We start from the raw sequence: 23923 nt of genomic DNA, 5'->3' as shown, positions 1-23923 counted from the left end.
CCCCCCGTGCCTCAACTGAGCTCCTTGCTCTCCCTGATCCAACTGCTGTGTCAGAATGGATGGAGAGACCAAGCTGGATCTTGCATTAAGGTTCTTTGCTTTTGCATATGAACTCGAACTTCTGGTGATCTCTGAGAGTCTCATGACGTGGACATAACCGGAAGTAGGTTGTAAAAGGAGAACTTGGCATCTGTGTTCATTTCTGAAATTGTATCATAGATTAAATGTGGTATAAAGAGATTTGCTGGGAGTTAAGATCAAGACTGTGATTTTTTTCCATCCTAGCATCAGACTGCTTAGTTATAAAGTAGGTGTTTTATTAGATCTGTTTTCCATTATATTGTGAATTGACTTAGTAGTCAGGAAGATAACCTCTAGCCTTTGCCTGTCATGACTAGTTGAAACTGGTAACTAAAATCTTTATGAACTCCCTTTTTTCTCATAGTTTCAAGAGACCATAAATTATATATTATCTGTCATGAAAAGGATTAAGTGACCACAGTGAGGTAGACCGTGGCAGGATGTGATAAAGTGTGCCATCTAGGGTTTGCTCTCTCTCTCTCTCTCTCTCTCTCTCTCTCTCTCTCTCTCTCTCTCTCTCTCTCTCTTTATCTCTATCTCTATCTCTAACTCTATCTCTCTTTCCTGAGCTTGCACACACACACACACACACACACACACACACACACACACACACGCGCACACACACATGCGCACGCACACACATGCACACACGCACGCATGCACGCACGTGCACATCTAGAAAAGTGACTATGAGATGGCAGAAGGGGACCTAAAGGGAGGGAGGGAGGCAAAGAGGATAATGGTGTGTATATGAGATGAACGCAGAAAGTCAATCTGTTTGGGGCAGGAGAGAGGGAAGGTCTATTTGATGGGGTGGAAGGTGCTCCAACCCTGAGTCATGCTCTAACCCTGAAAAGATCTATTTTTAATAAAATATACTTACTTCTGAAGGCTGTAAGAACAAAGAATGGGTTGATGCTCCTAATAGCCTATCTGGTATCTTGCAGAAAGAGACACAAATGCCGTATGGGTCAAGTGCATGAGATCACTGTGTACCAACTGAAGACAAATGAGGCCTTTGCTCTAGGCCAGCAAGAGAAGCTGGTCTGCAACCAAGAGAAATTGAAACACAGTAAGAGTGACTCTTCTAGAGCTGACAAGCACTCTAGAAAACGTATGGTAACCTAAAAGAGGGGCTCTGAAGGATGAAGAGGAGTTTGTTCATGAGACTGGCCAGTAGAAGCAGGATGTGGTAGTCTTCCTTGCCTGCTTTTATAAATAAAGTTTTATATCAAGGCAGAAATACTGCATGTGGCCACTTTTGCTACAATACCAAAAATGAATGGTCACAAGAGAGGCCGAGGGCTGACGAGGCTGTGATATTTAACTCTTGGTCACTTCCAGACATTTGAGGCTTCTGACTTTGCAGAAGTGTGACTCAGCACTTGTGTCTTTCATAGGGTCCTACTGATATTGAGTGGAAGTTTGCAAGAACAAAGCTCTAGATAGATACTTTGATGAAGGTGGAACTTGCTGCCTCGTTTCAAAATTATCCCAACCGCAAATCATTTCTCTATCTTGGCAACTGATTTAACAACACCTTTGTTGGGATTTTGCCACAGTCCAGCTGCATGACAACACATGCCCAGTTCAGGAACTACTCAAGGGGTCTGGGGTCTTGTGTCTGAAGTCATCAGTGTGCGCTGGTGATTACATATGGGTAGTGTGGTCAAGCAATCTAGCATGCATGGCGTAGCTCTGTAACCTCATCTGCACCTTAAAGAGCCAGACACAGACCTCACCTCCTCCCAGTCTGTTCTGTTGTCCCCGCCCCCCACCATCTTTCTCTCTATCTCCTTCCCCAGGCCTGGTTCTCTTGTTTCCTCCTAACCCTCTTCCTCATAATAAAGCTCTGATACTGATACTGGGGTTTGTCATGGCCATGACCTTTCCTCACAGTAACCAACGCTGGTAACCAGTACAGATTATCATTATTACAACCTTCAGGACTAAAAGTGACCCTAATGGAAGACAGAGGAAGCACAACTTGAGAAGCCTCACAGTGAGACTACAATAAAATCTGTTTTCCTGGACACAAACTGTTTTCCTCCTTTCTCTTCTGCATGACAGTTCTTAAATTAGATATGATAAAATCACTCATACATATGCTTTTGTTATTTCTCAGCCGTGAGCCACTAATCCATTTTACATGCCGAATGTTTACCAAACCACGTGGGCAGGTGAAGGATAAGGGTGCAGTCCCGCTGATGCAAGCTCCCTGTCCATGCTGAGTAACAGGAACGCCAAGCTGATGACCTGATACAAAATCAACATTGTTAGGTACTGCTTCCTCACTGGGATAATCACAGCCAGTTCTGAGGAATAAAAGTCAACTCTAATCTAGCTGTCTGTGGAATTGACTTGACTAGGGTCCGTGTCTCATACAAGCAGCTGTGTGATTTTGAGAAAGAAACTATCTGGTTGTCATTTTAATTTTCTCCTTTTTGCAATAAAGCAGCGCTATCTGGTGGCCTCCAAGAGCGCCAAATGGGATTTCTGTTAAGTTAAGAGGATGTGAGGCTAAGTCAGTAAGATGTGGCAAGGTGAGACAACAACAACTATGGGATGGTAGGTGTGCAGCTCTGGCCACAAGGCCTCGCTCTGTAACTGATGAGCAGACCATGGAGGCCTGAGCGTCCCTCTTGTCCTGTGCTGAGCTGTAAGTCTGATATGTGCAGACCCCAGTGTTGAGAGGCTCCACAATATCTGTCCCTTTGAGACACTGCAGACCTTTGAAACATTGCAGACCCACCAAAAGCCACATCCCACCAGAAAATGCCAGCCTCCCAATAGAGCCACATGCAACACATCCAATCATAAATGGCATGTGAGGCTTAAGCCCGCCCCTGAAGCACTCCGGCCCAATCAGCATCCAGGCAGAGACTCTAAGCCTCCCCCATTCCACCTTGGTCTTCCTGCCTGGGACATTGAGCATGCTCAGACTTGAGGTCGTTAAGGAAAGGCTGAGGAGGTGCTGAGCCGTTGTGGAGGAGGTCAGTGGAGTTCATCTGGTGAGGACAGTCTCATGCCAGGGTGGCCAGGCTCAGGGTCTCCTAAGAGTCTGGACTTCCTCACAGACCCGGTTCTGGGCAGGCTGAGGTGAAGACAAACCTGCCTTCTTGACAGCATTCTCTTCTCAGACCAGGTCAAGCGAGGCCGTCTTCTCATAGCCTGGAGACTCCTCACAGCCCAGTTCTCATGAGGCTGAGATGCCCTCAGTGAAGATCCAGGATGGCAGGATGCAGTTCTGAAAAAAATTATAGGCTTTCATCCAGATTATTATGGGCTTAACGTTTTCTGTATTTCTTTACTTCATCTTAGTACCCGTGGAATCTGCAATATCCGCCTTCTCATTCCTTATGTGAGTAACTTTAATAATCTTTCATTTTTCTTTGCTAGTGTGCCTAGAGATTTATCAGTTTTGTATAGATATACGTCTTTTTTCTACCTCTTGTCATGTTTATTTTCAATTGATTGAATTTTAAAAATTGACTAGAGGCTTCTTAATCACTTTGTTTTTAGTATTTATATAAAATTTATGTCATAGATTACAAATCTACTTAAGTCAGGTGTTAAGTATTTCATGTCTATAATCCAAGCCTTTGGAAATCAGGATTCCATGAGTTTGAGAACAGTGTGGGTTACACACGTAACTCTGGATACAATGCTACAGAGTGAGATCTTATTGTAGAACATACAAACAAAATCCAAATGTATTCACTTTCATATGAAATCATCTAATGTTTTAGTTTTTCTAATCATGGTTTAGCTTATTCCATAAATTTGGTTATATTTTATTTCCACTTCAATACTTTTACTTTCACTATGACTTTCTCTTTTAATTTATTGATTATTTTAAGAATGAAATATTTAATTTTCATTTATTGGGGATTATCAAGATACTATTCTTTAATTATCTTGCCTTTTAATTTTCCTGTAGTCAGATTGCACACATCACTTTATATCAGGTCTTCTATGTTTATTAAAACCTGTTTAGTAGCTTGTAATGTGGAGTATGTTGAAAAGTGACTTGTGTGTTCTGGAAATGCTGTCTTAAGCTGTCATTTGAGGAGGTGTTCTGTAAATGTCTGTCAGGTGAAATTGATTGACAGCAGTGTTCATGTTCTCCTTGTCCTTAATGACTTTCTCTGCTTTTTATTCTTTCTTTTCTCTTTTTACATTAATAGAACTTAATTTGGTTATAATTTAATTTTTCTTAATAGCAAATTATTGCCATATGGATATATCAGGAATTAAATGGAATTTTCTATTCCAAATACAACATCTTGAAGCCTTGTTATATAGGAACTTCTGTTCCTATGTCAAAATTGCACTGAATTATTCAATATGTTCATGTTTTTTAAAAGTTTAAAACCTCATTCATTTGACAACTTCTTATTGTTTAGTTCATATTAACAAATGGTAGAAAGTGAAAGTCAATTTTTTTACATATGCATTGTATTTTTTATTGATTCTTTGGGAATTTCATACCATATACTCTAATCCCACTCCTCTCCCAGACCCTCCATATCTGCCCCTACCTCTTGTAGAGTCCCACCACAAAGGAAAACAAAAAAAAAGAATAAAAATAAGATAAAAATAAACAATAGTAATAAAAAAGAAGAAAACAGTAAAGCACTTTTTACCCCTAGCCCCCATCTTTCCCACCTCTCCATCACCTCACCATCACCTCTCCATCATCTCTCCATCATCTCTACATCATCGTAGTGGCATTGACAGCTGCTGTGTATCATGCAGGTCTAGTATTGATGGTGTACTGAAGCCAGGGACCTTGAACCTGACCAACATCCCATTACACAACAAACATTTGCAAGTGAAGCTGTTGGACTTTCCCTCCTTTTGTTCTGTCGACTCCCATCTCCAACTTCAATTGTGGATTTGTCAGTTTCCATCCACTTTCTCATCCAGGTTGGAGGATTCATAGTTAAATAATTTTCAAGTGGAGTGTTCTGTCTCCCTGGAAAATTGATCGATTTTCACCACACACATGTATGTTATAATATTTGTGTTATTCAGAATAGACACTTTCCCTAGTAAAACTTACTGTTCAGCAGTTTACTTTGGTAGCAGCATGGATACTAGGGCATTTTAAAGAATTCTGCCTTTTCCTGCCTCATTACTCTGACACTCTGCCCATACATTTGTTTTCTATTCATCATAGAGTGAAATCCTGTGTGGTTGTTTATCTTCTCTGGTGATTTCTCCCATCTAGAACTTTATGTTTAATGCAGTTACATGGTTAGTTTGAGTCTTCTATCTTGATTGTTTTCAGTTCACTGTTTCTGTCCAAAATGTCTTTTGTGTCTGGTTTTGGGTTCAGTTTGTCATTCTATTTATCCCCTTACCTAGCTTGTTATTTAGACATCTTTATAAAAAATTAATAGCTGCTTTTCAGGCACTGAAGACCTGAGAGCTACTAAACTCAGAGCTCCTTCTTTGCTAAAAATGCCAGAAAGCTGCCAGACCTCTGGAGCTCATCCATTGTGTGTTATATCAGATGAGACAAATAATAGTTTATATTTTACAGATTATTTGTGCCAAAATTTCTGTCTTTTGTTATGGTGGAATTCAAGACTTTTGTAAACCTCTCTTAATTAAGTACACATGATGAATGACAATATGGTGATGGAACACTGGACCTTTTAGTGACTAAAACTAACGAAATGCTAAGAAATCCCTTATAAAGTTTAAATTTTTTTTCATCACAGGCAATTTATTTTGTTCTATTCATTTACAGTTAATACAGAAAATACTTGGAAACATTTCCATAGAATGTTTGACACAGAAATCATCAAATAGAAGTATACAATGTTGACAGGAGGCAGTACATTTATAATTTATAACCCCAAATGTATTTATAAATTAGAAATGGAAAGATCTACAAATGAAATTATGAAGGTTCACCAAAGTCATTTAATCTCTCATTCTCTCATTCATTTTTATGTCTTAATAATATTCTATTGTATGAATAAGCCACATTTTATTTCTCTCCAGTATTTGATAGCTATTTGAGTTGTTTTAACTTTTTTACTATTAGCAACACACTGCTGTAAACTTTCATGTACATGTTTCGTAGGTGCACATTTTCAGTAGTTTGAGGATATATTCCTAAGGGTAGAATTGTTGAGTAACAGAGTAACAGTGTTTTGCATTTTGACCAACCACCAAACTGTTTTGCCAAAGTGGCACACCATTTTACAATCTCACCAAATCCTTGTTTTTAAGGCTCTGATTTTTGTACAAAAGCATTCAATCATTCTGTCAGACCAAACCAGGAAAAGTAAGCTATAGTTCAGAGCTGTTCTATTCCATTTACTATGCAAAGCCATTCTTGGCATTTGCAACTCTCAGCCCTTTTGAGTATTCTTGCAGTGTTCACCTTTTCCTCCACCACTTTTTTTTCTTCTTTCTTTCTGGTTTATTTCTATCTATTACAAATGTATAAAAAATCCTCCATCAACGCTGCTGTTAGCAGCAGAACCTTGAGAAATATACCTTTGGTTTGCCTCAGAAAAGGAACACATATTGCACTGTAAAGTTTATAAAATTGGCGCAAAACATTGTGATGATGTTACAATACCAATTTTAAGAGTTCAGTGACTAATGGGGAGCCGATGGGATACATGCAGAACTGTGAAAGCGATCTGACTTAGCCAGCTGTACACGTAGACTGTAAATCTACATTCAGATCATTTCTGAACTAAGACTATCATCTCAGTTTATCTGTTGAGGTCAACCAGGAAACCCTAGAATATACCTTGATTTTTGCAAAAAACAAAATAGGGGGAGGGGTTTCTTCAGCATTTCAGTCCACGAGTAACAGTATCCTAACAGGCAAAGTGTTCTCTCACTGTCACCATAGAATGAACTGCTGCTGGAGGTCAACTTGGGCTTTAATTTGCATTAGCACTTACATGCATAGTAGTCCAAGTTGTTGACCTCATGACTTTAAAAAGTAACTCTAAAAAAGTAAAATGGCCCTTCTTGGAAGACTAAAGAAAGACATCCAGCCACACTTGTAAAAAGTCTCATCAAAACAATATACCCTTTTATGAATTACGCCTCAATTAAAAAAAAAAAGTAGACCCAAATAAGAAGCAGCTCTGAAAAAGAAAATATAACTTAAGATATTTGAAAAAATACTTGCAGCTTGATCTGCACTGACAATGATTGTCGAAGCCTAGAATTCAACATTTACAAATTCTCATTCACACACACAAAACACACTATTATCACACAACTTGTGTCTTGAGAGAATCTTCTGCTTTTTAAATCTTTGGCCTCCCAGTCAATCCCAAGTTCAACCAACTTTAACTAAATCTTCACTCAGAATTTCACCAAGCTTTTTCACCCACACATTAATGCTTGTTGTATCTTTCATCAACTGTCAAAATCTGAAGCCTGCTCAGAGATCGCCAGGTAAAAGAAAATAAATGAAATACACAGAGGTTATTTCAAAACAGAACATAACCATCATCCAAAAAAAAAAAAAAGTCACGATTCCCGATTGGGATCATCTTTTGTTTCCCACGTTGGACTATTTCACACTCCGGCCTTGGCCAAAGGACGCGAGAGCTGGTTCTGGAGCATACTGTTTCTCACACAGATGTCCCCAGAGGAACACCAGAGACAAAGTCACGTGAGGCCTCTCCCATACAGAGACTGTCTCACAGGGGCAGTGAGAGAGAACACCCACTAGTTTGTGGAGATCCCTGAGAGAATATGATTCTTAAAATCTGGACTTTACATAATTCACATCAGCCCTGTTCAGGTACTTACTGGAAGAAAGATGCAGCTGTTTGCCAGAACTCAGCACTCCACTCTAGATCTCTGCTGCCTTAGTCTCCGTCGCGGATTTCCGAGTTCTGGTAGTTACCTGGACCACTGAGGCATTACCACAAGACTTCTTCTCTTTTGAAACATCCTTTTTCTCTAGATATTAGGATAGCTACACCAGCTTGTTTCTTAGGTCCATTTGCTTGGAAAGCCTTTTCCCAGCCCTTTACTCGGAGGTAGTGTCTATCTTTGAAGTTAAGGTGTTTTTCTTGTATGCAGCAGATGGATGGGTTCTGTTTTCTTATCCATTCTGTTAGCCTATGTCTTTTTATAGGTGAGTTGAGACTATTGATATTGATGGATATTAATGACCAGTGATTGTTAATTCCTGTTATTATTTGTGGTTGTGTTGTGTTGTCCTTCTGTGGTGTATGTTGGTGTGGGATTATCTATTGCTTGATTTTTCATGGAAGTGTTTAGCTTCTTTGGGTTGAATTTTTCCTTCTAGTGCTTTCTGTAGGGCTGGGTTTGTAGACAGGTATTGATTAAATCTGGTTTTATCCTGGAATATTTTGTTTACTCCGCCTATGGTAATTAAGAGTTTTGCTGGGTATAATAGTCCCGGTTGGCATCCGTGGTCTCTTAGTGTCTGCGTGAGATTTGTCCATGATCTTCTAGCTTTCATAGTCTCTATTGAGTAGTCTGGTGTTATTCTGATGGGTTTACCTTTATATGTTACTTAGTCTTTTTCCTTTGCGGCTCTTAATATTTTTTCTTTGTTCTGTGTGTTTAGTGTTTTAATTATTATGTGGCAAGGGGACTTTTTTTTTGGATCCAGCCTATTCGGTGTTCTGTAAGCTTCTTGTATCTTCGTAGGTATTTCTTTCTTCAGGTTAGGAAAGTTTTCTTCTATGATTTTGTTGAATATATTTTCTGTGCCTTTGAGTTGGTATTCTTCTCCTTCTTCTATTCCTATTATTCTTAAGTTTGGTCTTTTCATGGTGTCCCAAATTTCCTGGATGTTTTGTGTTACTACTTTTTTGTCTTTAGTGTTTTCTTTGACTGACAAATCTATTTTCTCTATCGTGTCTTCAGTATCAGAGATTCTCTGTTCCATCTCTTGCAATCGGTTGGTTATGCTTGTTTCTGTAGTTCCTGTTCGTTTTGTCAGAATTTCTATTTCCAGCATTCCCTCAGCATGTGTTTTCTTTATTGTCTCAAATTCATTTTTCAGATCTTGGAATGTTTCTTTCATCTGTTTAATTGCTTTTTCTTGGCTTGATTTGATTTCTTCCCATTTTTTGTTCGTTTTTTCTTCCATTTCTTTAAGGGAGTTTTTTATTTCCTCTTTAATGTAGTTTTTCATTTCCTGTTTAAGGGAAGTTTTTATTTCCTCTTTAAGGTAGTTTTTCATTTCCTCTTTAAGGAAAGTTTTTATTTCCTCTTTAAGGTAGTTTTTCATTTCCTCTTTAAGGGAAGTTTTTATTTCCTCTTTAAGAGAGTTTTTCATTTCCTCTTTAAGGAAAGTTTTTATTTCCTCTTTAAGGTAGTTTTTCATTTCCTCTTTAAGGAAAGTTTTTATTTCCTCATTGAGGGAATGTTTTATTTCTTCTTTAAGGGCCTCTATCATCTTCTTAAAGTCATTTTTAGGGTTGATTTCTTCTGTTTCTTCTGTCATGGTATGTTTAGGTCTTGCAGGTGTAGAATCACTAGGTTCTGATGTTGCCATATAGGTCTTTATGTTATTGCCTGTATTTTTGCGCTGGCATCTACTCATCTTTTCCTCTGTGCGGTGCAGGTGGTGTCTGTGTCTGAGAGTGCCTCTCTTGTTCTAATTTTTAGTCTTGGTTTAGTAGGGGTTCTTGGTTAAATTGGTGCTATTGGGCTATTTCTTCAGGGGCAGCTGATTTCAGTCGGTGAATTATATACTTATGATTCTGGTGATCTGGTTTGGTGGCTGGGTAGCGCCTTCTTCTGTGTTCCCAGGTCACGTTTTGTTCATTTGTCAACTCCTCAGCTGATCTTGTTTCTTTAGACTTCCAACTGTAGGCATCTGAATCCTCTCCCAGATGTGTTTCAGCTGAACAGGGTAGTCTCACCTCCAAGTTGTTGGGTTTCACAGGATCAGCAGTTGGGCCCTGGGTTGTCCCCAGACAGAGTGCCCAGACTCGCCCTGGTTCCGACCCACGGAGATAGCCTCTTCCCCAGGTGTTGGGGCCAGGGGCGTCCCCGCTCCAAGCTGCGTCTGCCCCTCTCCGTCCCCGGGCCTGTCCACTCCTGCGGCCTGCCGCCACAGGCCCACCTGTGTCCACTTGTCTCAACCGCCGGGCCTATATGTCCCTGTCAGCTGCTGCTGGGTCTGTCTGCCTCTGCAGGCCACCAACAGGCCTGTATGTCCCTGCCGGCTGCCACTACGGGCCTACCTACCTCTGCTTGTCACTGCTGGCGGGGGCCCATCCACCTCTGCAGGCCACCACCGGGCCTGTATCATAAAGTTTAAATTTTATGCAGATTTATTTGCATCAACTCTGTACAACTCAGGTTTCTTGCATGATCCAATTATTTTATATTTCCGTGGCACTATCTTTTTATGGTTCTGGTTTCCAGAATCACCTTATAGTCCTTACATTCTGTTTGGTCACAATCCTTTATTCTTACAAGTGAGAGTAGGAGAATGAACTCATGTCATGTACTGCATGGGTGCAAGCCTCTCTGCCTCCCTGGGTCCATAAAATAAACCGAGAAATTATGAAACAATGATTTGAAATTTGCACATATGTGATTAGACATGTAGGTATGTACACATGAGTGCAGTTCCCACAGAGATGGAAGAGGTGCCAAATTACCTGGAACTAGAGATATTGGTGTTTGATTATGGGTCACTGTGATGGGTGATGGGAACTGGACTCAAGTCCTTCGAAAGAGTACAGTGTGCGTTTTTCTGTTAGGCCAACTCTAGCTCCATCATTCAAAAACATTAAGAGAAGTGTGGAAGATAGTAAAAATGTAGTTATTATGTTTAGTTGTATAAAAATATGTCAGGGACAAGGACAGAATCACTAGTTAGTGGAAAAATACAGACCCCCGATAAGACAGGGAACTAGATCATCTTACAGTCAGGTTGCCTAGCAACAGGACATTGAGTCAGAGCCCTTGACCCATTCACCCTGTAAACATCCTACATGAACATTCTGTTAGCTTGCACCACCTTGGGCAGATAACAGCTTCTTGCTCCCCCTACCCTGCAGGAACTATATAAACCCTCCTGGAGAAAAATCAAGTGGCACCTTGATCAGAATCTTGACTTGGTGTATTTCCTTTGTGTCTCCTGTCCCTGTCATTCTGTCCTTAGGGTGGTCGAGAACCTGTTGAAGCCCTGCTGGCTGGGGCAAAAATATATGAACCCTTGTGCAAATAAGTAATTCTTTTTCTATTTTGTTACTTCTAAAGTTAATCTTATTATTCTGTACATTTTAATTATATACAATAAGTCATTTGTTTCTGTACACCACATTGTTTCCCAGTTATACTCCCTCCATTTAAAATATTTTCCCTCACACTTCAAAATTTTTTAACCCTTTTCCTATTTTTCTAGATTCCATTTATGAAACAAGATATGTGTTAATTGTTTTTGGAGAGTTGTCTGTTTCTAAACTTGATGATACATAGTTGGAACAATTTTCTTGAGAATTATGCAACTTTTTCTATAATTTTATTTTGAATTATCTTGCTTTATTTATGCATATTGTGTGGTCTTTAGTCATTCATATAATGGTGGTTCTCTGAGCTCATTCCCTGAATCATCTATTGCAGGTAGTACAGTGATAAAAAATTACACACAAACTCACCTTACATATGTAGTGATTCAGTGCCGTTCATTTCGATAAGTATGCACACCCAGGAGTGATACAGCAGGCATGACTATGTTAAATTTTCATTCATAACCATCGTTACAGCGTCCACAGTACCTGGAATGTTTTAGTTTACAATGAACATAGCGTATATGTTCTTGTTCCACCTCCTTTGCAGAATTTGAAATACTAGATTTGGTGAAAATGTAATCATTTAAAAGACGTTTAAAGCTGGAATTATGGAGCAATCTGAATATTATTTTACTAATGTGACAAATTGATCTGGGGCCCCAAGAAAATGACCACAGAATCTATAGTATTTGAGCCAGGCTATAAATCCTGCTGAAAATTTATTCTAATTGAAATGGTTGCCATGCATTATTCTGAGTGGTCAAAGCTTGACCTCATATTACTGCAAGGCTGGTTACCTCAAAGTGGTCCATTTGGTAAGGAGAATGTACTTTTGAGTATCTAGTTTAACTTTGCCCCCATATTTGTATTTCCCATATTTGTTGGCATGTGAGATACTATCTAAGATATGCTGATTGTGAAAAATTGTTTTCATCATGCAGAAAATGAAACTCTGCTCTCTATCTTCTACCATACACAAGCTCTGCACCAAATGTGCCATAGACCAGATACCCTGAAAATGCCAAAGGATACAGAAGAGAAAATACTCCTACTTCTAAGCACAGGTAAGGATTTTCTGAATAGGACTCTTGTCCAATAGTAAATGAGACCAAAAATCAACAAATAGGATCTCGTGAAATTAAGACTTTTTATTTCCGCATAAGAAAATACAACTTAAGTGGTAGCATACAGAATACGAGAAAATCACTAGTGTAATAGTGGCATGCGCATTATTGTGTAATTAACTTCCTTCTGATCTGGTGAGGCCTGCACTATAGGAAGGAATTAGTACCTGCTACTGTGTACCTGGTCAAAAGACACTGGCTTGACAGGTCATAGCCCTTCAGATGATGCTACTATTGTTACTTAGTGTAGTAGCAACTGCTTTGTAAATATTTTATTTTACACATAGATCTCTTCAGCTTTCAGTCTTGGCCAGAGGTTCTCTTTCTGTGGTTTGCAGCAGCAAATGCACAGCCTCATAACTTCAAAATGTTGAAATGACCATGAATGCTCATTCCTAAATGGGACCTGTAGATCAACCACTTCCCCTAGGATAGGAAACATCCTGGAAGTGTGTCCTGAATGTCCTGACTGAGCATGAGGGAACTGCTGTGACATGCTGTCCTCTGGACATGACATAGCCATTGCTCACTCACAAGAGCTGTGATCACCTGCAGCTTCAGGTGACCGTGTTCAGGACTGACTGTCAACACACCTATCTGCCCCAAACCAGAGAGCTGGAAGAGGCAGCCTGCTGGTGGAAGACAAAGCCTACTAAGCCTCTCTCTCAGTACAGAAAATAAAAAGGAAGCTAGAAGTTGGCCATTTGTATTACTTATCAATTCCACTTTCTTTATCTGTCTGCCTCCCAGGGAAGACTCTGATTCCTATTCCCTCAAATTAATGAGTTTACTGAGGTTAATACAGGAGTATATGTATGGTATTACTTATAGGTATATGAATAACTCTAATGTGTGGCATCACAAAGGCTCACATTAGAATGGGTGGTTCATGAAGACTAGAACTCTGAATGGGATAGAGGGTCTCATTTCTTCAGTTCTCCTTAGTTATCACCTATTTAACCTTGGGAGTGTAAGAGCCTTGTTAGTCCAGTAAGTTTCAGCTTTTCCAGCCATGATTAATTGCTGGGTATTATGAACCTCCTCTACAGTGATATTTTATTGGTACTAAAATGTGATTTGTATGTTAATAAATAAAGTTGCCTGGGGGTCAGAGTTATTAGAGCCATAGCAAAAGCTGGGCGGTAGTGGTGAATGCCTTTAATCCCAGCGCTTGGTAGGCAGAGCTAGGTAGATTTCTGTGTGGTCAAGGATACAGCTAGCATTGGAGACACATGCCTTTAATCTCAATACTAACCATAAAAGACCTGGAGGTCTGTACAGACAGGCAGTGACCAGGCAGTCATGTGGTTGGGTTTACAACCAAGGGGAATGCAGACCAGAAAGTCTAAAGAAAGACAAACACAGAGGAAGTAGGTCTCGCTTGGCTGAAGAGGCTAGCTGCAGCAAACGGGTAAGGCTCTTACCTCTGGTCTCTTGGCTTTCTTCTTTGCGTTGGTTCTGTTTTTTATTTAATAATACAGTTGGTTACATCTACACTCCTCTCTTTTTCCATAGAACTTTCTGAGACTTAAGGAAATAGGCCTGCCCAGGGAAGAGCACACCAGTTGGATACTCAATATCAAATGGTCATTCTTGAAAATATATATGCCAGCTATACAGAATGACTGGCTTACATTCAGGAAATATATATATATATATATATATATATATATATATATATATATATATGTGTGTGTGTGTGTGTGTGTGTGTGTGTATCTTCATGCACATATATATGTATAAGCATGTAGCAACAATTAATGAAAATAGAGGTCATTAATTAGAAATAGAGCAAGGAAGAGTGTAGAAAGCGTTTGAAAGGATAAAAAGAAAATAATGTAATTATAATCTCAAAAATAATAGAAGAGAATTCATGTCATAAAAAGGAAAACTGTTATACAACACTTCACCCTTTCCTTAAGATGTTAGTTGTTTCTACATGTTCACATTCTCCCATGGAGCTCTGCAAAGGCACTAACGGCAAACACCAGTCCTGAAGTCCCTGGTGAATCAACCATTTTATGTTTGACCTCTGTAAGCATAGCCCAGTGCTCCATCATGCCCAGTGAATTGGCTGTAAAGCACTGCTTCTCTCATATGTATTTTATCAGGAAAACCCCATCCTTCCTTCATCATCTTCCAGTCTGCATGAGACCCTTGCTTGTGATTACCAAGCATCCACAATACTTCCTGTGAGCCAGTCACTCAGAAAGTAATCTCTCTCAGATTTCATTAGATTACATAGCCTGTATTTCAAGGAGGTGTAAGTAAGTGCATGACCTACTTTCCCACTTCTGAAGCACTCAGATTGATCTCATCTGTTCTCATAGCCTACAATCCCATGAGCCAAGCTTTGGCAGGATGTTCCACTGACCTTTTGAAAGTCTTTTGTAATTTAAGCATTTGAGAGACATAATACCCCCAAACTAAGACAGTCTCTTGTAGGCCATTTTAAGGCTCTCTAATATAAGTTCTAGCATGGATTTTCCTTTTCTCTGTATAAACGGTTGAACTATGTGATATCCTCTATCACCTTTATTCCAAACAGAGAATTACATTCTAATTGTATACAAGTGTACTGAATTTTGGCCTAAGGAATTTTAAGAGCAGACTTAGTAGGGGGGTTTCTAGCATTGCACTCACCAGCACAAGGACACCACATACAATGATTAGTCTGGAATTCTTTAAGGAAGGAGGAGATACAGTTTATATATGATCTTGATTTTTTATCTTCCATAAACTTCTGACTTAGGATTAACTCGATTTTCTGGCTTTGTGTACATCTTTCCATTTCCATTTAGAAAACTCTACAGATTTTACCTCTTGACGAAAATCTATTTAGTGAGAAAACGTTTTTGTGAACTTCATGATGGAGAACTAATAAACACTGAATATATCAACTAATTGAATTCATCATATCTAAATTACATTTGTCATATAAAAAACAAACTAAGATGATGTGTTTGCAAGTTATTAAAGTATCAAGCTTTTAGATGTCACTTTTTAGCTGGTTTACACAGTTGCATTCTTTTTTTTTTTTTTTTAAACTTTTATACACTATATTTTCTTCCTATAATGGTTGTGGGTTTTACTTGTTTTTTTTTAAATTATTATTATTATTATTATTATTATTATTATTTTACAACACCATTCAGTTCAACATAATAGCCACAGAATCCCCTGTTCTCCCCCTCTCGCCCACCCCTCCCCCCAGCCCACCCCCCATTCCCACCTCCTCCAGATCAAGGTCTCCCCCGAGGACCGGGGTTGACCTGGCAGACTCAGTCCAGGCAGGTCCATTCCCCCCTCCCAGACCGAGCCAAGTGTCCCTGCATAAGTCCCAGGATTCAAACAGCCAACTCATGCAACGAGCCCAGGACCTGGCACCAATGCACAGCTGCCTCCCAAACAGATCAAGCCAAATGACTGTCTCACCCGTTCAGGGGGTCGCGAGACGGCAGGAACTGACCTACTCTGGTGATGGGATGGCCAGACACCCAGATAGTGGTGCCATAAACCCCATCCAAGGACTGAGGAATCTGAAGGCAGACATCCACGGCTGGGCCCCTGGTGGAACACTGGGAGTCTAATTGGTGAGTAAGAAGAGGGTTTATATGAGCGAGAATTGTTGAAGCCAAGGTTGGATAAAGCACCGGGACAAATAACCAAATGAATGGAAGCACAGGATCTATGGACCAAAGGCTGAGGGGCCCCCAACTGGCACAGTTGCATTCTTTAACAAACACACTTTTATACAAGATTTTTAGTGTCACAGTGTCAGAGATCTAAGGAATGTCACATTTCAGCAAGTGCTGGGGAGGATATGGATTACAAAGATTTTGGGGGGGAAAATATGGAGAATAAAACCCACAGAGAAAAGTTTTTATTTGTTATAATGTAACTAGCATTTTATAAGGCCCTGTAAAAACTTAGGGAGGCAAAAATGATTATAATATCCTGGATGAATAAGGGAAGAGCAAGAAGAAGGAGAAATAGAAGAGGAAGAATAGTAGTAGGAGAAGATGGATGCATGGATGGATGGATGGATGGATGGATGGATGGATGGATGTAGATAGATAGATGGATTGATGGGTGGAGATAGCTGATGGAAAGATAGATAGATAGATAGATAGATAGATAGATAGATAGAAAAAATAGAGTATATACAGTTTTTCAGGCTATAGAATACAGTGGCTATTGTGTCCCACAAAGGCAAAATGGACTCAGAACATTTTTCCTTTTTTTCCCATATTGGTCAGAGAACCAGTTATGGGTGAATAACTCTGGATTTTTTCTTTCAGCATCTGTAGCCTTTTGAATCTGAACAATTCTAGGACTTCTGGTTCCAAGAAATAGCCCTCAAATTTAGTTCCGTTCTAGTTGTCTCTCAGTGGTCCCACTTTTACTTTATTCTGATATATGAGGTGAGGTGGGACAAATACTGGTCATCCAGGGAGCCCTGGCATTCTAGACCCCCACGAATCTTTCTAAATGAATGCTCCAGGTTCTGTGTAAAACTTTAGAAAAGGAACAAGGAATCCTGCCTACAGCAGATGATACAGAACAGGATGAGTTCTCGCATGGTGATATGGATTATTATAATGGAGAGGCAAGAGTCAGTCTCTGGGTCAGGAATATGCAACAGGGTAGACACTCTGAAGATAAAATTTAGACCACTTTTTTTTTTTAGAGCTGCGGACCAAGCCTAAGACCTTGTGCTTGCTAGACAAGCACTCTACCAGTGAACTAAATCCCCATCGCCTGACTTTTAAGGACAGACTTTAGAGAAAAGTCAGAGGGAAATGGAAGATTTAAGACTACCAATGTCTGATGCCATCTCATAGACTTCCCTAGAATGTGTTGGACTGATCGTGTTTATCTTTGGGGGTTGTAGTTTTTATAAAGACAACAGACTTAGTAGGGGGTTCCTAGCATTGAGCTCACCACCACAAGGACACCCCACTCAATGACTAGTCTGGAATTCCTTAAGGAAGGAAGAGATGCAGCAAGTTGATGAAATGAAATGTGGAAGTGACTGCAGTTGAAAGGTCTGAAAGGTCAGGATGAGATGGGTCACTCCAGAATGTTAACCAAGAAAAGTCAGAATAAGGAAAATTAAATATGGGAGAAACTCTGACAATATGTGGGAAAAGTTTGTATTTGTTAATGCTTTGGTGATTGTCATTACACATCATCCTGGGAGTTTAAAATATAATACAATGGGATCCTTCTTTGAGAAATCATTTCCACAATTGATATAATATTTTATATTAAGTTCAACTGTCAGAAATCCTGTAAGAAAAGAGGAACATTATGGACCATGTTTCTGTTAAAAAGAAGTAGAAAAGAATTATTGAAGCAGATTTTGGGTTAGTCCAAGCTTCTTGGTAGGAAGGGTTATTCTAATGTTACTTTCGAGACTTGTTTGTTCCTAAAAGTATCAGCTGAAGTCAAGATTTGGAGTTTTATCAGGCCACAACAGCATGCAGTATATCACCATTTGTATTATGCTATGTCCATATTCATTGGTTACTCAGATGAGAGCTTACATCATATGGTGAGTGGCACATCCTGGCTTGCATGTACTGAGGATGATAAGTGTTGTAAATGAAATGTATGTGATCCACACAGTGGTATATTTGTACATGAAGTCCGTGAGCCTAAGATCTTCAATAAACATTCATCTTTGTGTCTCTGTTGAGGCTTTGACTGACTGTAAAACATCAAGTGAAATTTATGTCTGGGATCAGAGTGCTTCAAGGTTCCCTCTAACTACCACATATGTTAATGATGTTCATTTGCTTTCATCTGTAAGGGAGCCATTGACTCCACTGAGAACATGGTGTTTCTGGCTCCCTTTTCGTTAGGGTGTTGGATGAAGAAGAGAATATTGTGCCCACACATCCTAATGTTCAGGGCTTCTGAGTTTAATTCTTGCTCAGTAGACTGCAGGTTTCCACTGATAGCAGTTTATGATCGGGATGTTTCTTCTCTTGGATTGCCTGGACTCCTTTCACACAGGGCTTGGTCCTTGGCTACTTGATATCAGGGTTTGGCCTAGGAAAAGTTCTTCATTGTGGTTGGAGCAGGCTTCATTTAAATTGTCTCTTCACACTGCACTTTCTAGGGTCAACATTAAGTCTGATCACGTATCTCTTATTGGGTTGGCAGGAGCTCCCTTGATTTAAAAGTTTGTGGTTTATCTTCATCAAGGTCTATTGTTGACCTGTAACATTTCCACTTTTGATTTTGCCTGTTTTGTTCTATGAGTTTTGTATGAGCTCTGAATTCTTCCCAGTCAATATTTGCCCCAGACCTCCTTCTTCATTTGGAGAGTGTTCCAGGTCTTCTTCTCTCCTTATTTTGGCTCAGGCTTTTGTCAGGGTAAGTGTTAGGCTCCTGTGTTCTCCTTTTCCTGCTTTGCCCTGGCCTCTTTCATTTGAGGGATTGGTCTGGGCCCACTTCCTTTCTTAGTTTGGCCCAGTCTTCTTCAGGGTCAGAGGTGAGCTGAGGCCAACTTCTCATCTTGGTGAAGGCTCTGGCTTCTGTCCAGGTAAAGTTTAGTCATGGATACTCTCCTTTTCTTTCTCTGAGCCAGGTCTTTTTCTTCTGAGGAATAGGGTAGGACTCATTTCCCTCTTGGTTGGGGCCAGCCTTCTTTATGGTGAAGGTTAGGTATGGGCATTCTTTTTTTTCTTTTTGATTAATTTCGTTTTGTTACTTTTCCTTCTTCTCCTTTGCCCTTGACTCTTCCATTTAATGAACTGGCCCAGGGATACCTCTTTTTTCTTCTGGGTCAGAGCTTTTTCAGCTTCAGGTTTTGGTGAAGGCCTCTTTTAGGTCATGTTTTGGCCTTTTCATTCCTAGGGTTGGTCCCTGGCCTTTCTGGGTGAGGGAAGCCATTGATAATGTAGATGTTATTCCTGGTCTTCATCAGGTTCATCCTCAGGCCTTGGAATACTTCTTTCTTGACATCATGGTTTAACGTTGAACCCTCGTCTACTTTCACTTTAGGTGCTTAGCATGGGCTTTCTCAGGAGCCATGTCGGTCTGGAGTACATTCAGTGTGTGGCTGTGTCCAGGCAGTTTTTGTGTTAGAGTTAAGCCTGGTTACATTGATATTCTGGGACTGTTGGTACCTGTTTCTCTTTAGGGTTGAAGAAGATGGATACTTTTGAGTGGAGGTTTGACTGAAGCTATTTTGTATTTGTAATTAGCCTTGGATTATGCTCAGCCATTCTGAATAAAATTAACATGTGGATATTGATAGAGGACTGTATTTATTGTTCTTCTCTTACATCTCAAGTATATTCTGAGGAACATTGGCTCTTTCCAAGGGAAATGGGCACAGACACCAACACACAGCACAGACTCCAGATGAAATGAACTACATATTACACAAATAGAAAGGGGAAGTAGGTCGGAGACAGAGGTGCTTGGGAGAGTCCTTGCTGTTGCATTGGTGACTGTGGCCACCATGTGTCAAATTGTTGCTTCTCAATAAAGATAACAAAATAGAGTCCCATCAAGGTCTCTGCTGCCTTTCCTTCCTTCTGTGGTCTGCTCCCATGAAGGCATATCACAGGCAGTTAATTTAACCGCAGAGGCTGGTCCTCTATTGATTTAGAGGCTGCCTTGATAGGCACATGAGGGTTGTGCAGATCTTCATGGGGCCTCTTATGCATTGTGGACATGGTGTCCTCTCCTGTATGTCATTCATGGCATGCCCTATGAGGGTGTTCCTCCTGTCCTTGCTATGGAAACACTTCTCAAAATGTCATTTGTCTTCTACCTTGAAAATCCCTGGAACAATGAACAATTCCTTTGTGATCCCTTTCAAGAAAACTCCTTGTCATGTCCACTCACTAATGTGAGATCAGGTCTTCCCACAAAGAATGTCTGCACTGACTTACAAGATTGATTCCTGCTCACATTGTGAATCACAGGCCACTTTAATAGAGTGAGCTGCCAATGTGTCAAGGGCACACATGTAACCATGACAGTGATTCCTTGTGTAGTGTAACAGAGGTCAGGCCTCACTCTGCTCAGGGAAACTCAAAGGTGGTCAAGCTATGCAGATGTTTTTTGACTGGAATTAGGAGAGGTGCCTGAAGGCTACAGTTATCATCATTGCGTGGGGACAATTCCTGTCCAATCATCTTCTCCTACTACAGAAGTTCACTGGTGAGAAGAGAAAGGATATGGGGATGGGGCAGACGCAGTCAGTATGTACACATTTTAAATACTGCGCCATCATTTCTGAGACTCACTTTATCATCAAGATTCTCTCATCATGACGCTTGTATTGTGCCATCTGCAGTACCCGGGGCTTGGGGAACAGAGCTGTTTGAAATTTTCCCTCCAGCCTGTCCCTTCAACATCATTAAACACACCTTGAAGTGGGACTGACCAGAAAGCAGAAAGCCATGAGGCTTTCCCTACCTCCCCTCATCATGGTTGTTGATGACTTCTGAGGCTGTCACTCACTGGATAGCAGTGTAACAGCAGTTCATCCTGTCCCATTTGGAAAGTGGAGTCCTGGGACAGGTGCTGACTCTGCCTCAGCTGTTGTCACCTTTCCTAACAAACACAAGTGGGAATAGGAGTAGAAAATAATGGAGATATCCCACTCTAAGAATACCCCTTCCCAATCTCCCACTGTCCTTTGCCTTCATGCCTCTCTCCTTCCCTGAAAGTTTATCCCTGAAGGCTGGTCTCAGACCTAACTCAGGGTCCTTTATTGTTGGGTTTCCTTTTTATACTTTGTGGGATGACTCATTCCTAACAGGCTTGAGGGCCAGCCTGCCCAAACAAGTAAAAAAGATACTTTCTGAGAGGCAGCCTGAATCTACCTAATGGTCTTAGCAACTGCAGCTGAAACATGATTTGGAGATGACCTGGACTAATGAAACACATCCATGTCACACCAGCTGATGCATATTCATCAGACCTCCCCCCCCCCATGGAGGGTGGAGGGTATATATGGCTTGCCTCTAACTGAATAAACTGAGTTTGTTGTTTCTACTTTCTCCCTGAGTCTGTGAGGTTTGACTCTGTGTCTACTTGGCCCCTCCCACAAAGGGAACAACAGCAAAGGACCCTGCTACACTTCTTTACCATGGATGCTTTTTTCTTGCCCTAACAAGACATTTGAAGGGTAGTGAGAAGGAGGCATCTTAGCTCTCTGAGAAGTTAGTCAAGGTACCACAGTGTTCCATTCCTCTATCTTATTGCAGATGGAAACCTACAGTTAAGAACTGTAGCATGCAAAAAGAAAGAAAACAAAGCTGAGTTAACATCTTTTTCTACTGGTCCTTAACCAATCAAATCTCAGTTATAAAAGAAAAAGTGTGGGGAAATTCTTCCTGTGATTTCTAGATGAAGTGTAAGCATTGTGCTACCCTCAAAGCCAAACAGGATTTAGGGAGGGTGGCCTCAATAAAACCAGCTATCTAATCACAGAACTTGAAATAATTTTTCTGTCTACACCAGCGGTATGGAAGAAGAGAAGTTATACAGTTGCCCAGCAGAGATGCCCCTTTGCTGTCTCAGCCTGGATGCCTGTGGCAACAGTTGCAGTAGGAACAGCCCACCTGGAAGTCTTCCTGTCAGCATCATTGGAATCTGGGAACCCACAATTTCTTGCTCTTCACCAAGTTCTGGATTGCCAGTAAGCATTGTTAAACTTACTTGATGGGGGTGATTTACTGTAATCTGAAAGAGCAGTGGAGGAGGAAGGAGAAACTGAAAACTTCCATGTGCTTGGTGTCAAATGGTATCTGAGGGACTTAACATGTGACATAGATTGTAGATCTCCATCTAAGAAAGATGCTGAACCATCTACACGTTGTTAGTAACATGGTAGACAACATCAGTGCTCTAGAAGCATGCAAGTTCCATGCACAGAGTGAAGCATGATCAAGCATGCCCCACCCCACTGTAATAATGCCACTACCCCATTGTAAAGGATGAAGGCACCATCAGTGTTGTGCCACAATACACACATGCTTGTTTTCATACAACACACACAAATATGTGCCCACATTCATACATTTAAAAACATGTATGTGTCTACACCTTTGCATGTACACACACACACACTCAGAATTATACTTTGAAATTAAATTAGATGTATTATAAATTGGCATAACAAGAAATTAAAAAGAAACAAACAGCCTTTGTGGCATTGGTATGCATGTGTATGATATGCATGTTTTATACAGAACTATGAGGATAGTTATGTGCATATTTTTATAAGTATCTATATGATATACCTAATGTGTACAACCATATCTAACTGCATATACATGTGTATATAAATATAAAGATAAACTGAAATCCCAACTTCCAGACACCAGCCAAGGAGGCAGCAGAACTTTCCGAGTGGCCAGCTTGATGTGTTAGCTCTTTCCTGCCTTCACCTCTGAGTGCCTGTTATGTTTATTATCAGTATCATTCATTTGAAACAAAATTCTGCACAAATTTTTCACAATGCCCTTTAATATTAAAATATTCTCTAACTTTCAGAACCACAAGAAAACCCTCTAAGGCAGAAAGCCACGAGTTGATCATGAAAAGGACCAGGGAAGGGCCAATGAGATGGCTAGTTGGGTGGAAGTAAAGAGCTGACTCCTCCTAATTTGTTCATTGACCTCCATATGAACAGAATGACAGAATGGCATGGCGTGTATTCTATGTTCATTCTCTCTCTATCGTATGTATGTATTTATTTCTTCATCTCTAAATAAGTAAATAGATAGATGTTATTATTTTAAATTCCAATCAGAAAATATCGATACACTCATCATATGAAATACTTAATTTTTAAAAATAATGAAAAATCTCATGCAGCTCACAACTGTTTGTAACTCCAGGACCAGAGGTTTCGACACCCTCCTACAGGCATACATGAAGGCAAAACACCAATGCACATAAAATAATGAATAAACAATTAAATATTTGTAGGAGCTAGTGGGGCCAGGAGCCCCACAAGCATCCCACAGAACTAAATAACCTAGGCTCATAGTGACTCAGAGACTGAACCACCAACCAGGGAGTATGCATGGGACTGACCTAGGCTCTATGCATATATTTTACAGTTGTATAACTTGATCTTCTTGTGAGATTCCTAACAGTGGGAGCAGGGTTTGTCTCTAATACCTGCTTTTGGGACCCATTCCTCCTACTGAATTGCTATGTCCTGCCTTAATGTAAGAAGTCATGCCTAGTCTCACCACAACTTGATATAATATGGCAGGCAGATATGCACGGGAAGTCTGTCCATTTCTGAAGAGAAAAAAGAGAAGGAGGAATGGATGGGGAGCAGGAAGATTGGAGGGTGGGGGAAGGACTGAGAGGAGAGGATGGAGGGGAAATTTTGGTTAGGATGTAAAAACAAAAATAAATAAATAAAACAAAATTTATTGCAAAAGAGGG

At 40.2% G+C, this 23923-nt stretch overlaps 2 long non-coding RNA genes across 2 annotated transcripts in view; both read left to right on the top strand.

The window, feature by feature from the left end:
• The window catches only part of LOC121826239 (uncharacterized), a 188488-nt gene that overhangs the window by 16993 nt on the left and 147572 nt on the right, over positions 1-23923 (top strand). The gene's annotated exons all lie outside the window — the stretch shown is intronic.
• LOC143270605 (uncharacterized) lies at positions 3002-23920 on the top strand. Its single transcript, XR_013047815.1, has 4 exons — positions 3002-3445; positions 12305-12427; positions 21980-22157; positions 23015-23920. It is a non-coding gene; the product is annotated as an uncharacterized LOC143270605 (long non-coding RNA).

This window comes from Peromyscus maniculatus, chromosome 23 (genome assembly GCF_049852395.1).
Source record: "Peromyscus maniculatus bairdii isolate BWxNUB_F1_BW_parent chromosome 23, HU_Pman_BW_mat_3.1, whole genome shotgun sequence".
NCBI lineage: Eukaryota > Metazoa > Chordata > Mammalia > Rodentia > Cricetidae > Peromyscus > Peromyscus maniculatus.
The sequence above is the reverse complement of the archived record's forward strand: the minus strand, read 5'-3'. Positions and strand labels throughout refer to the sequence as shown.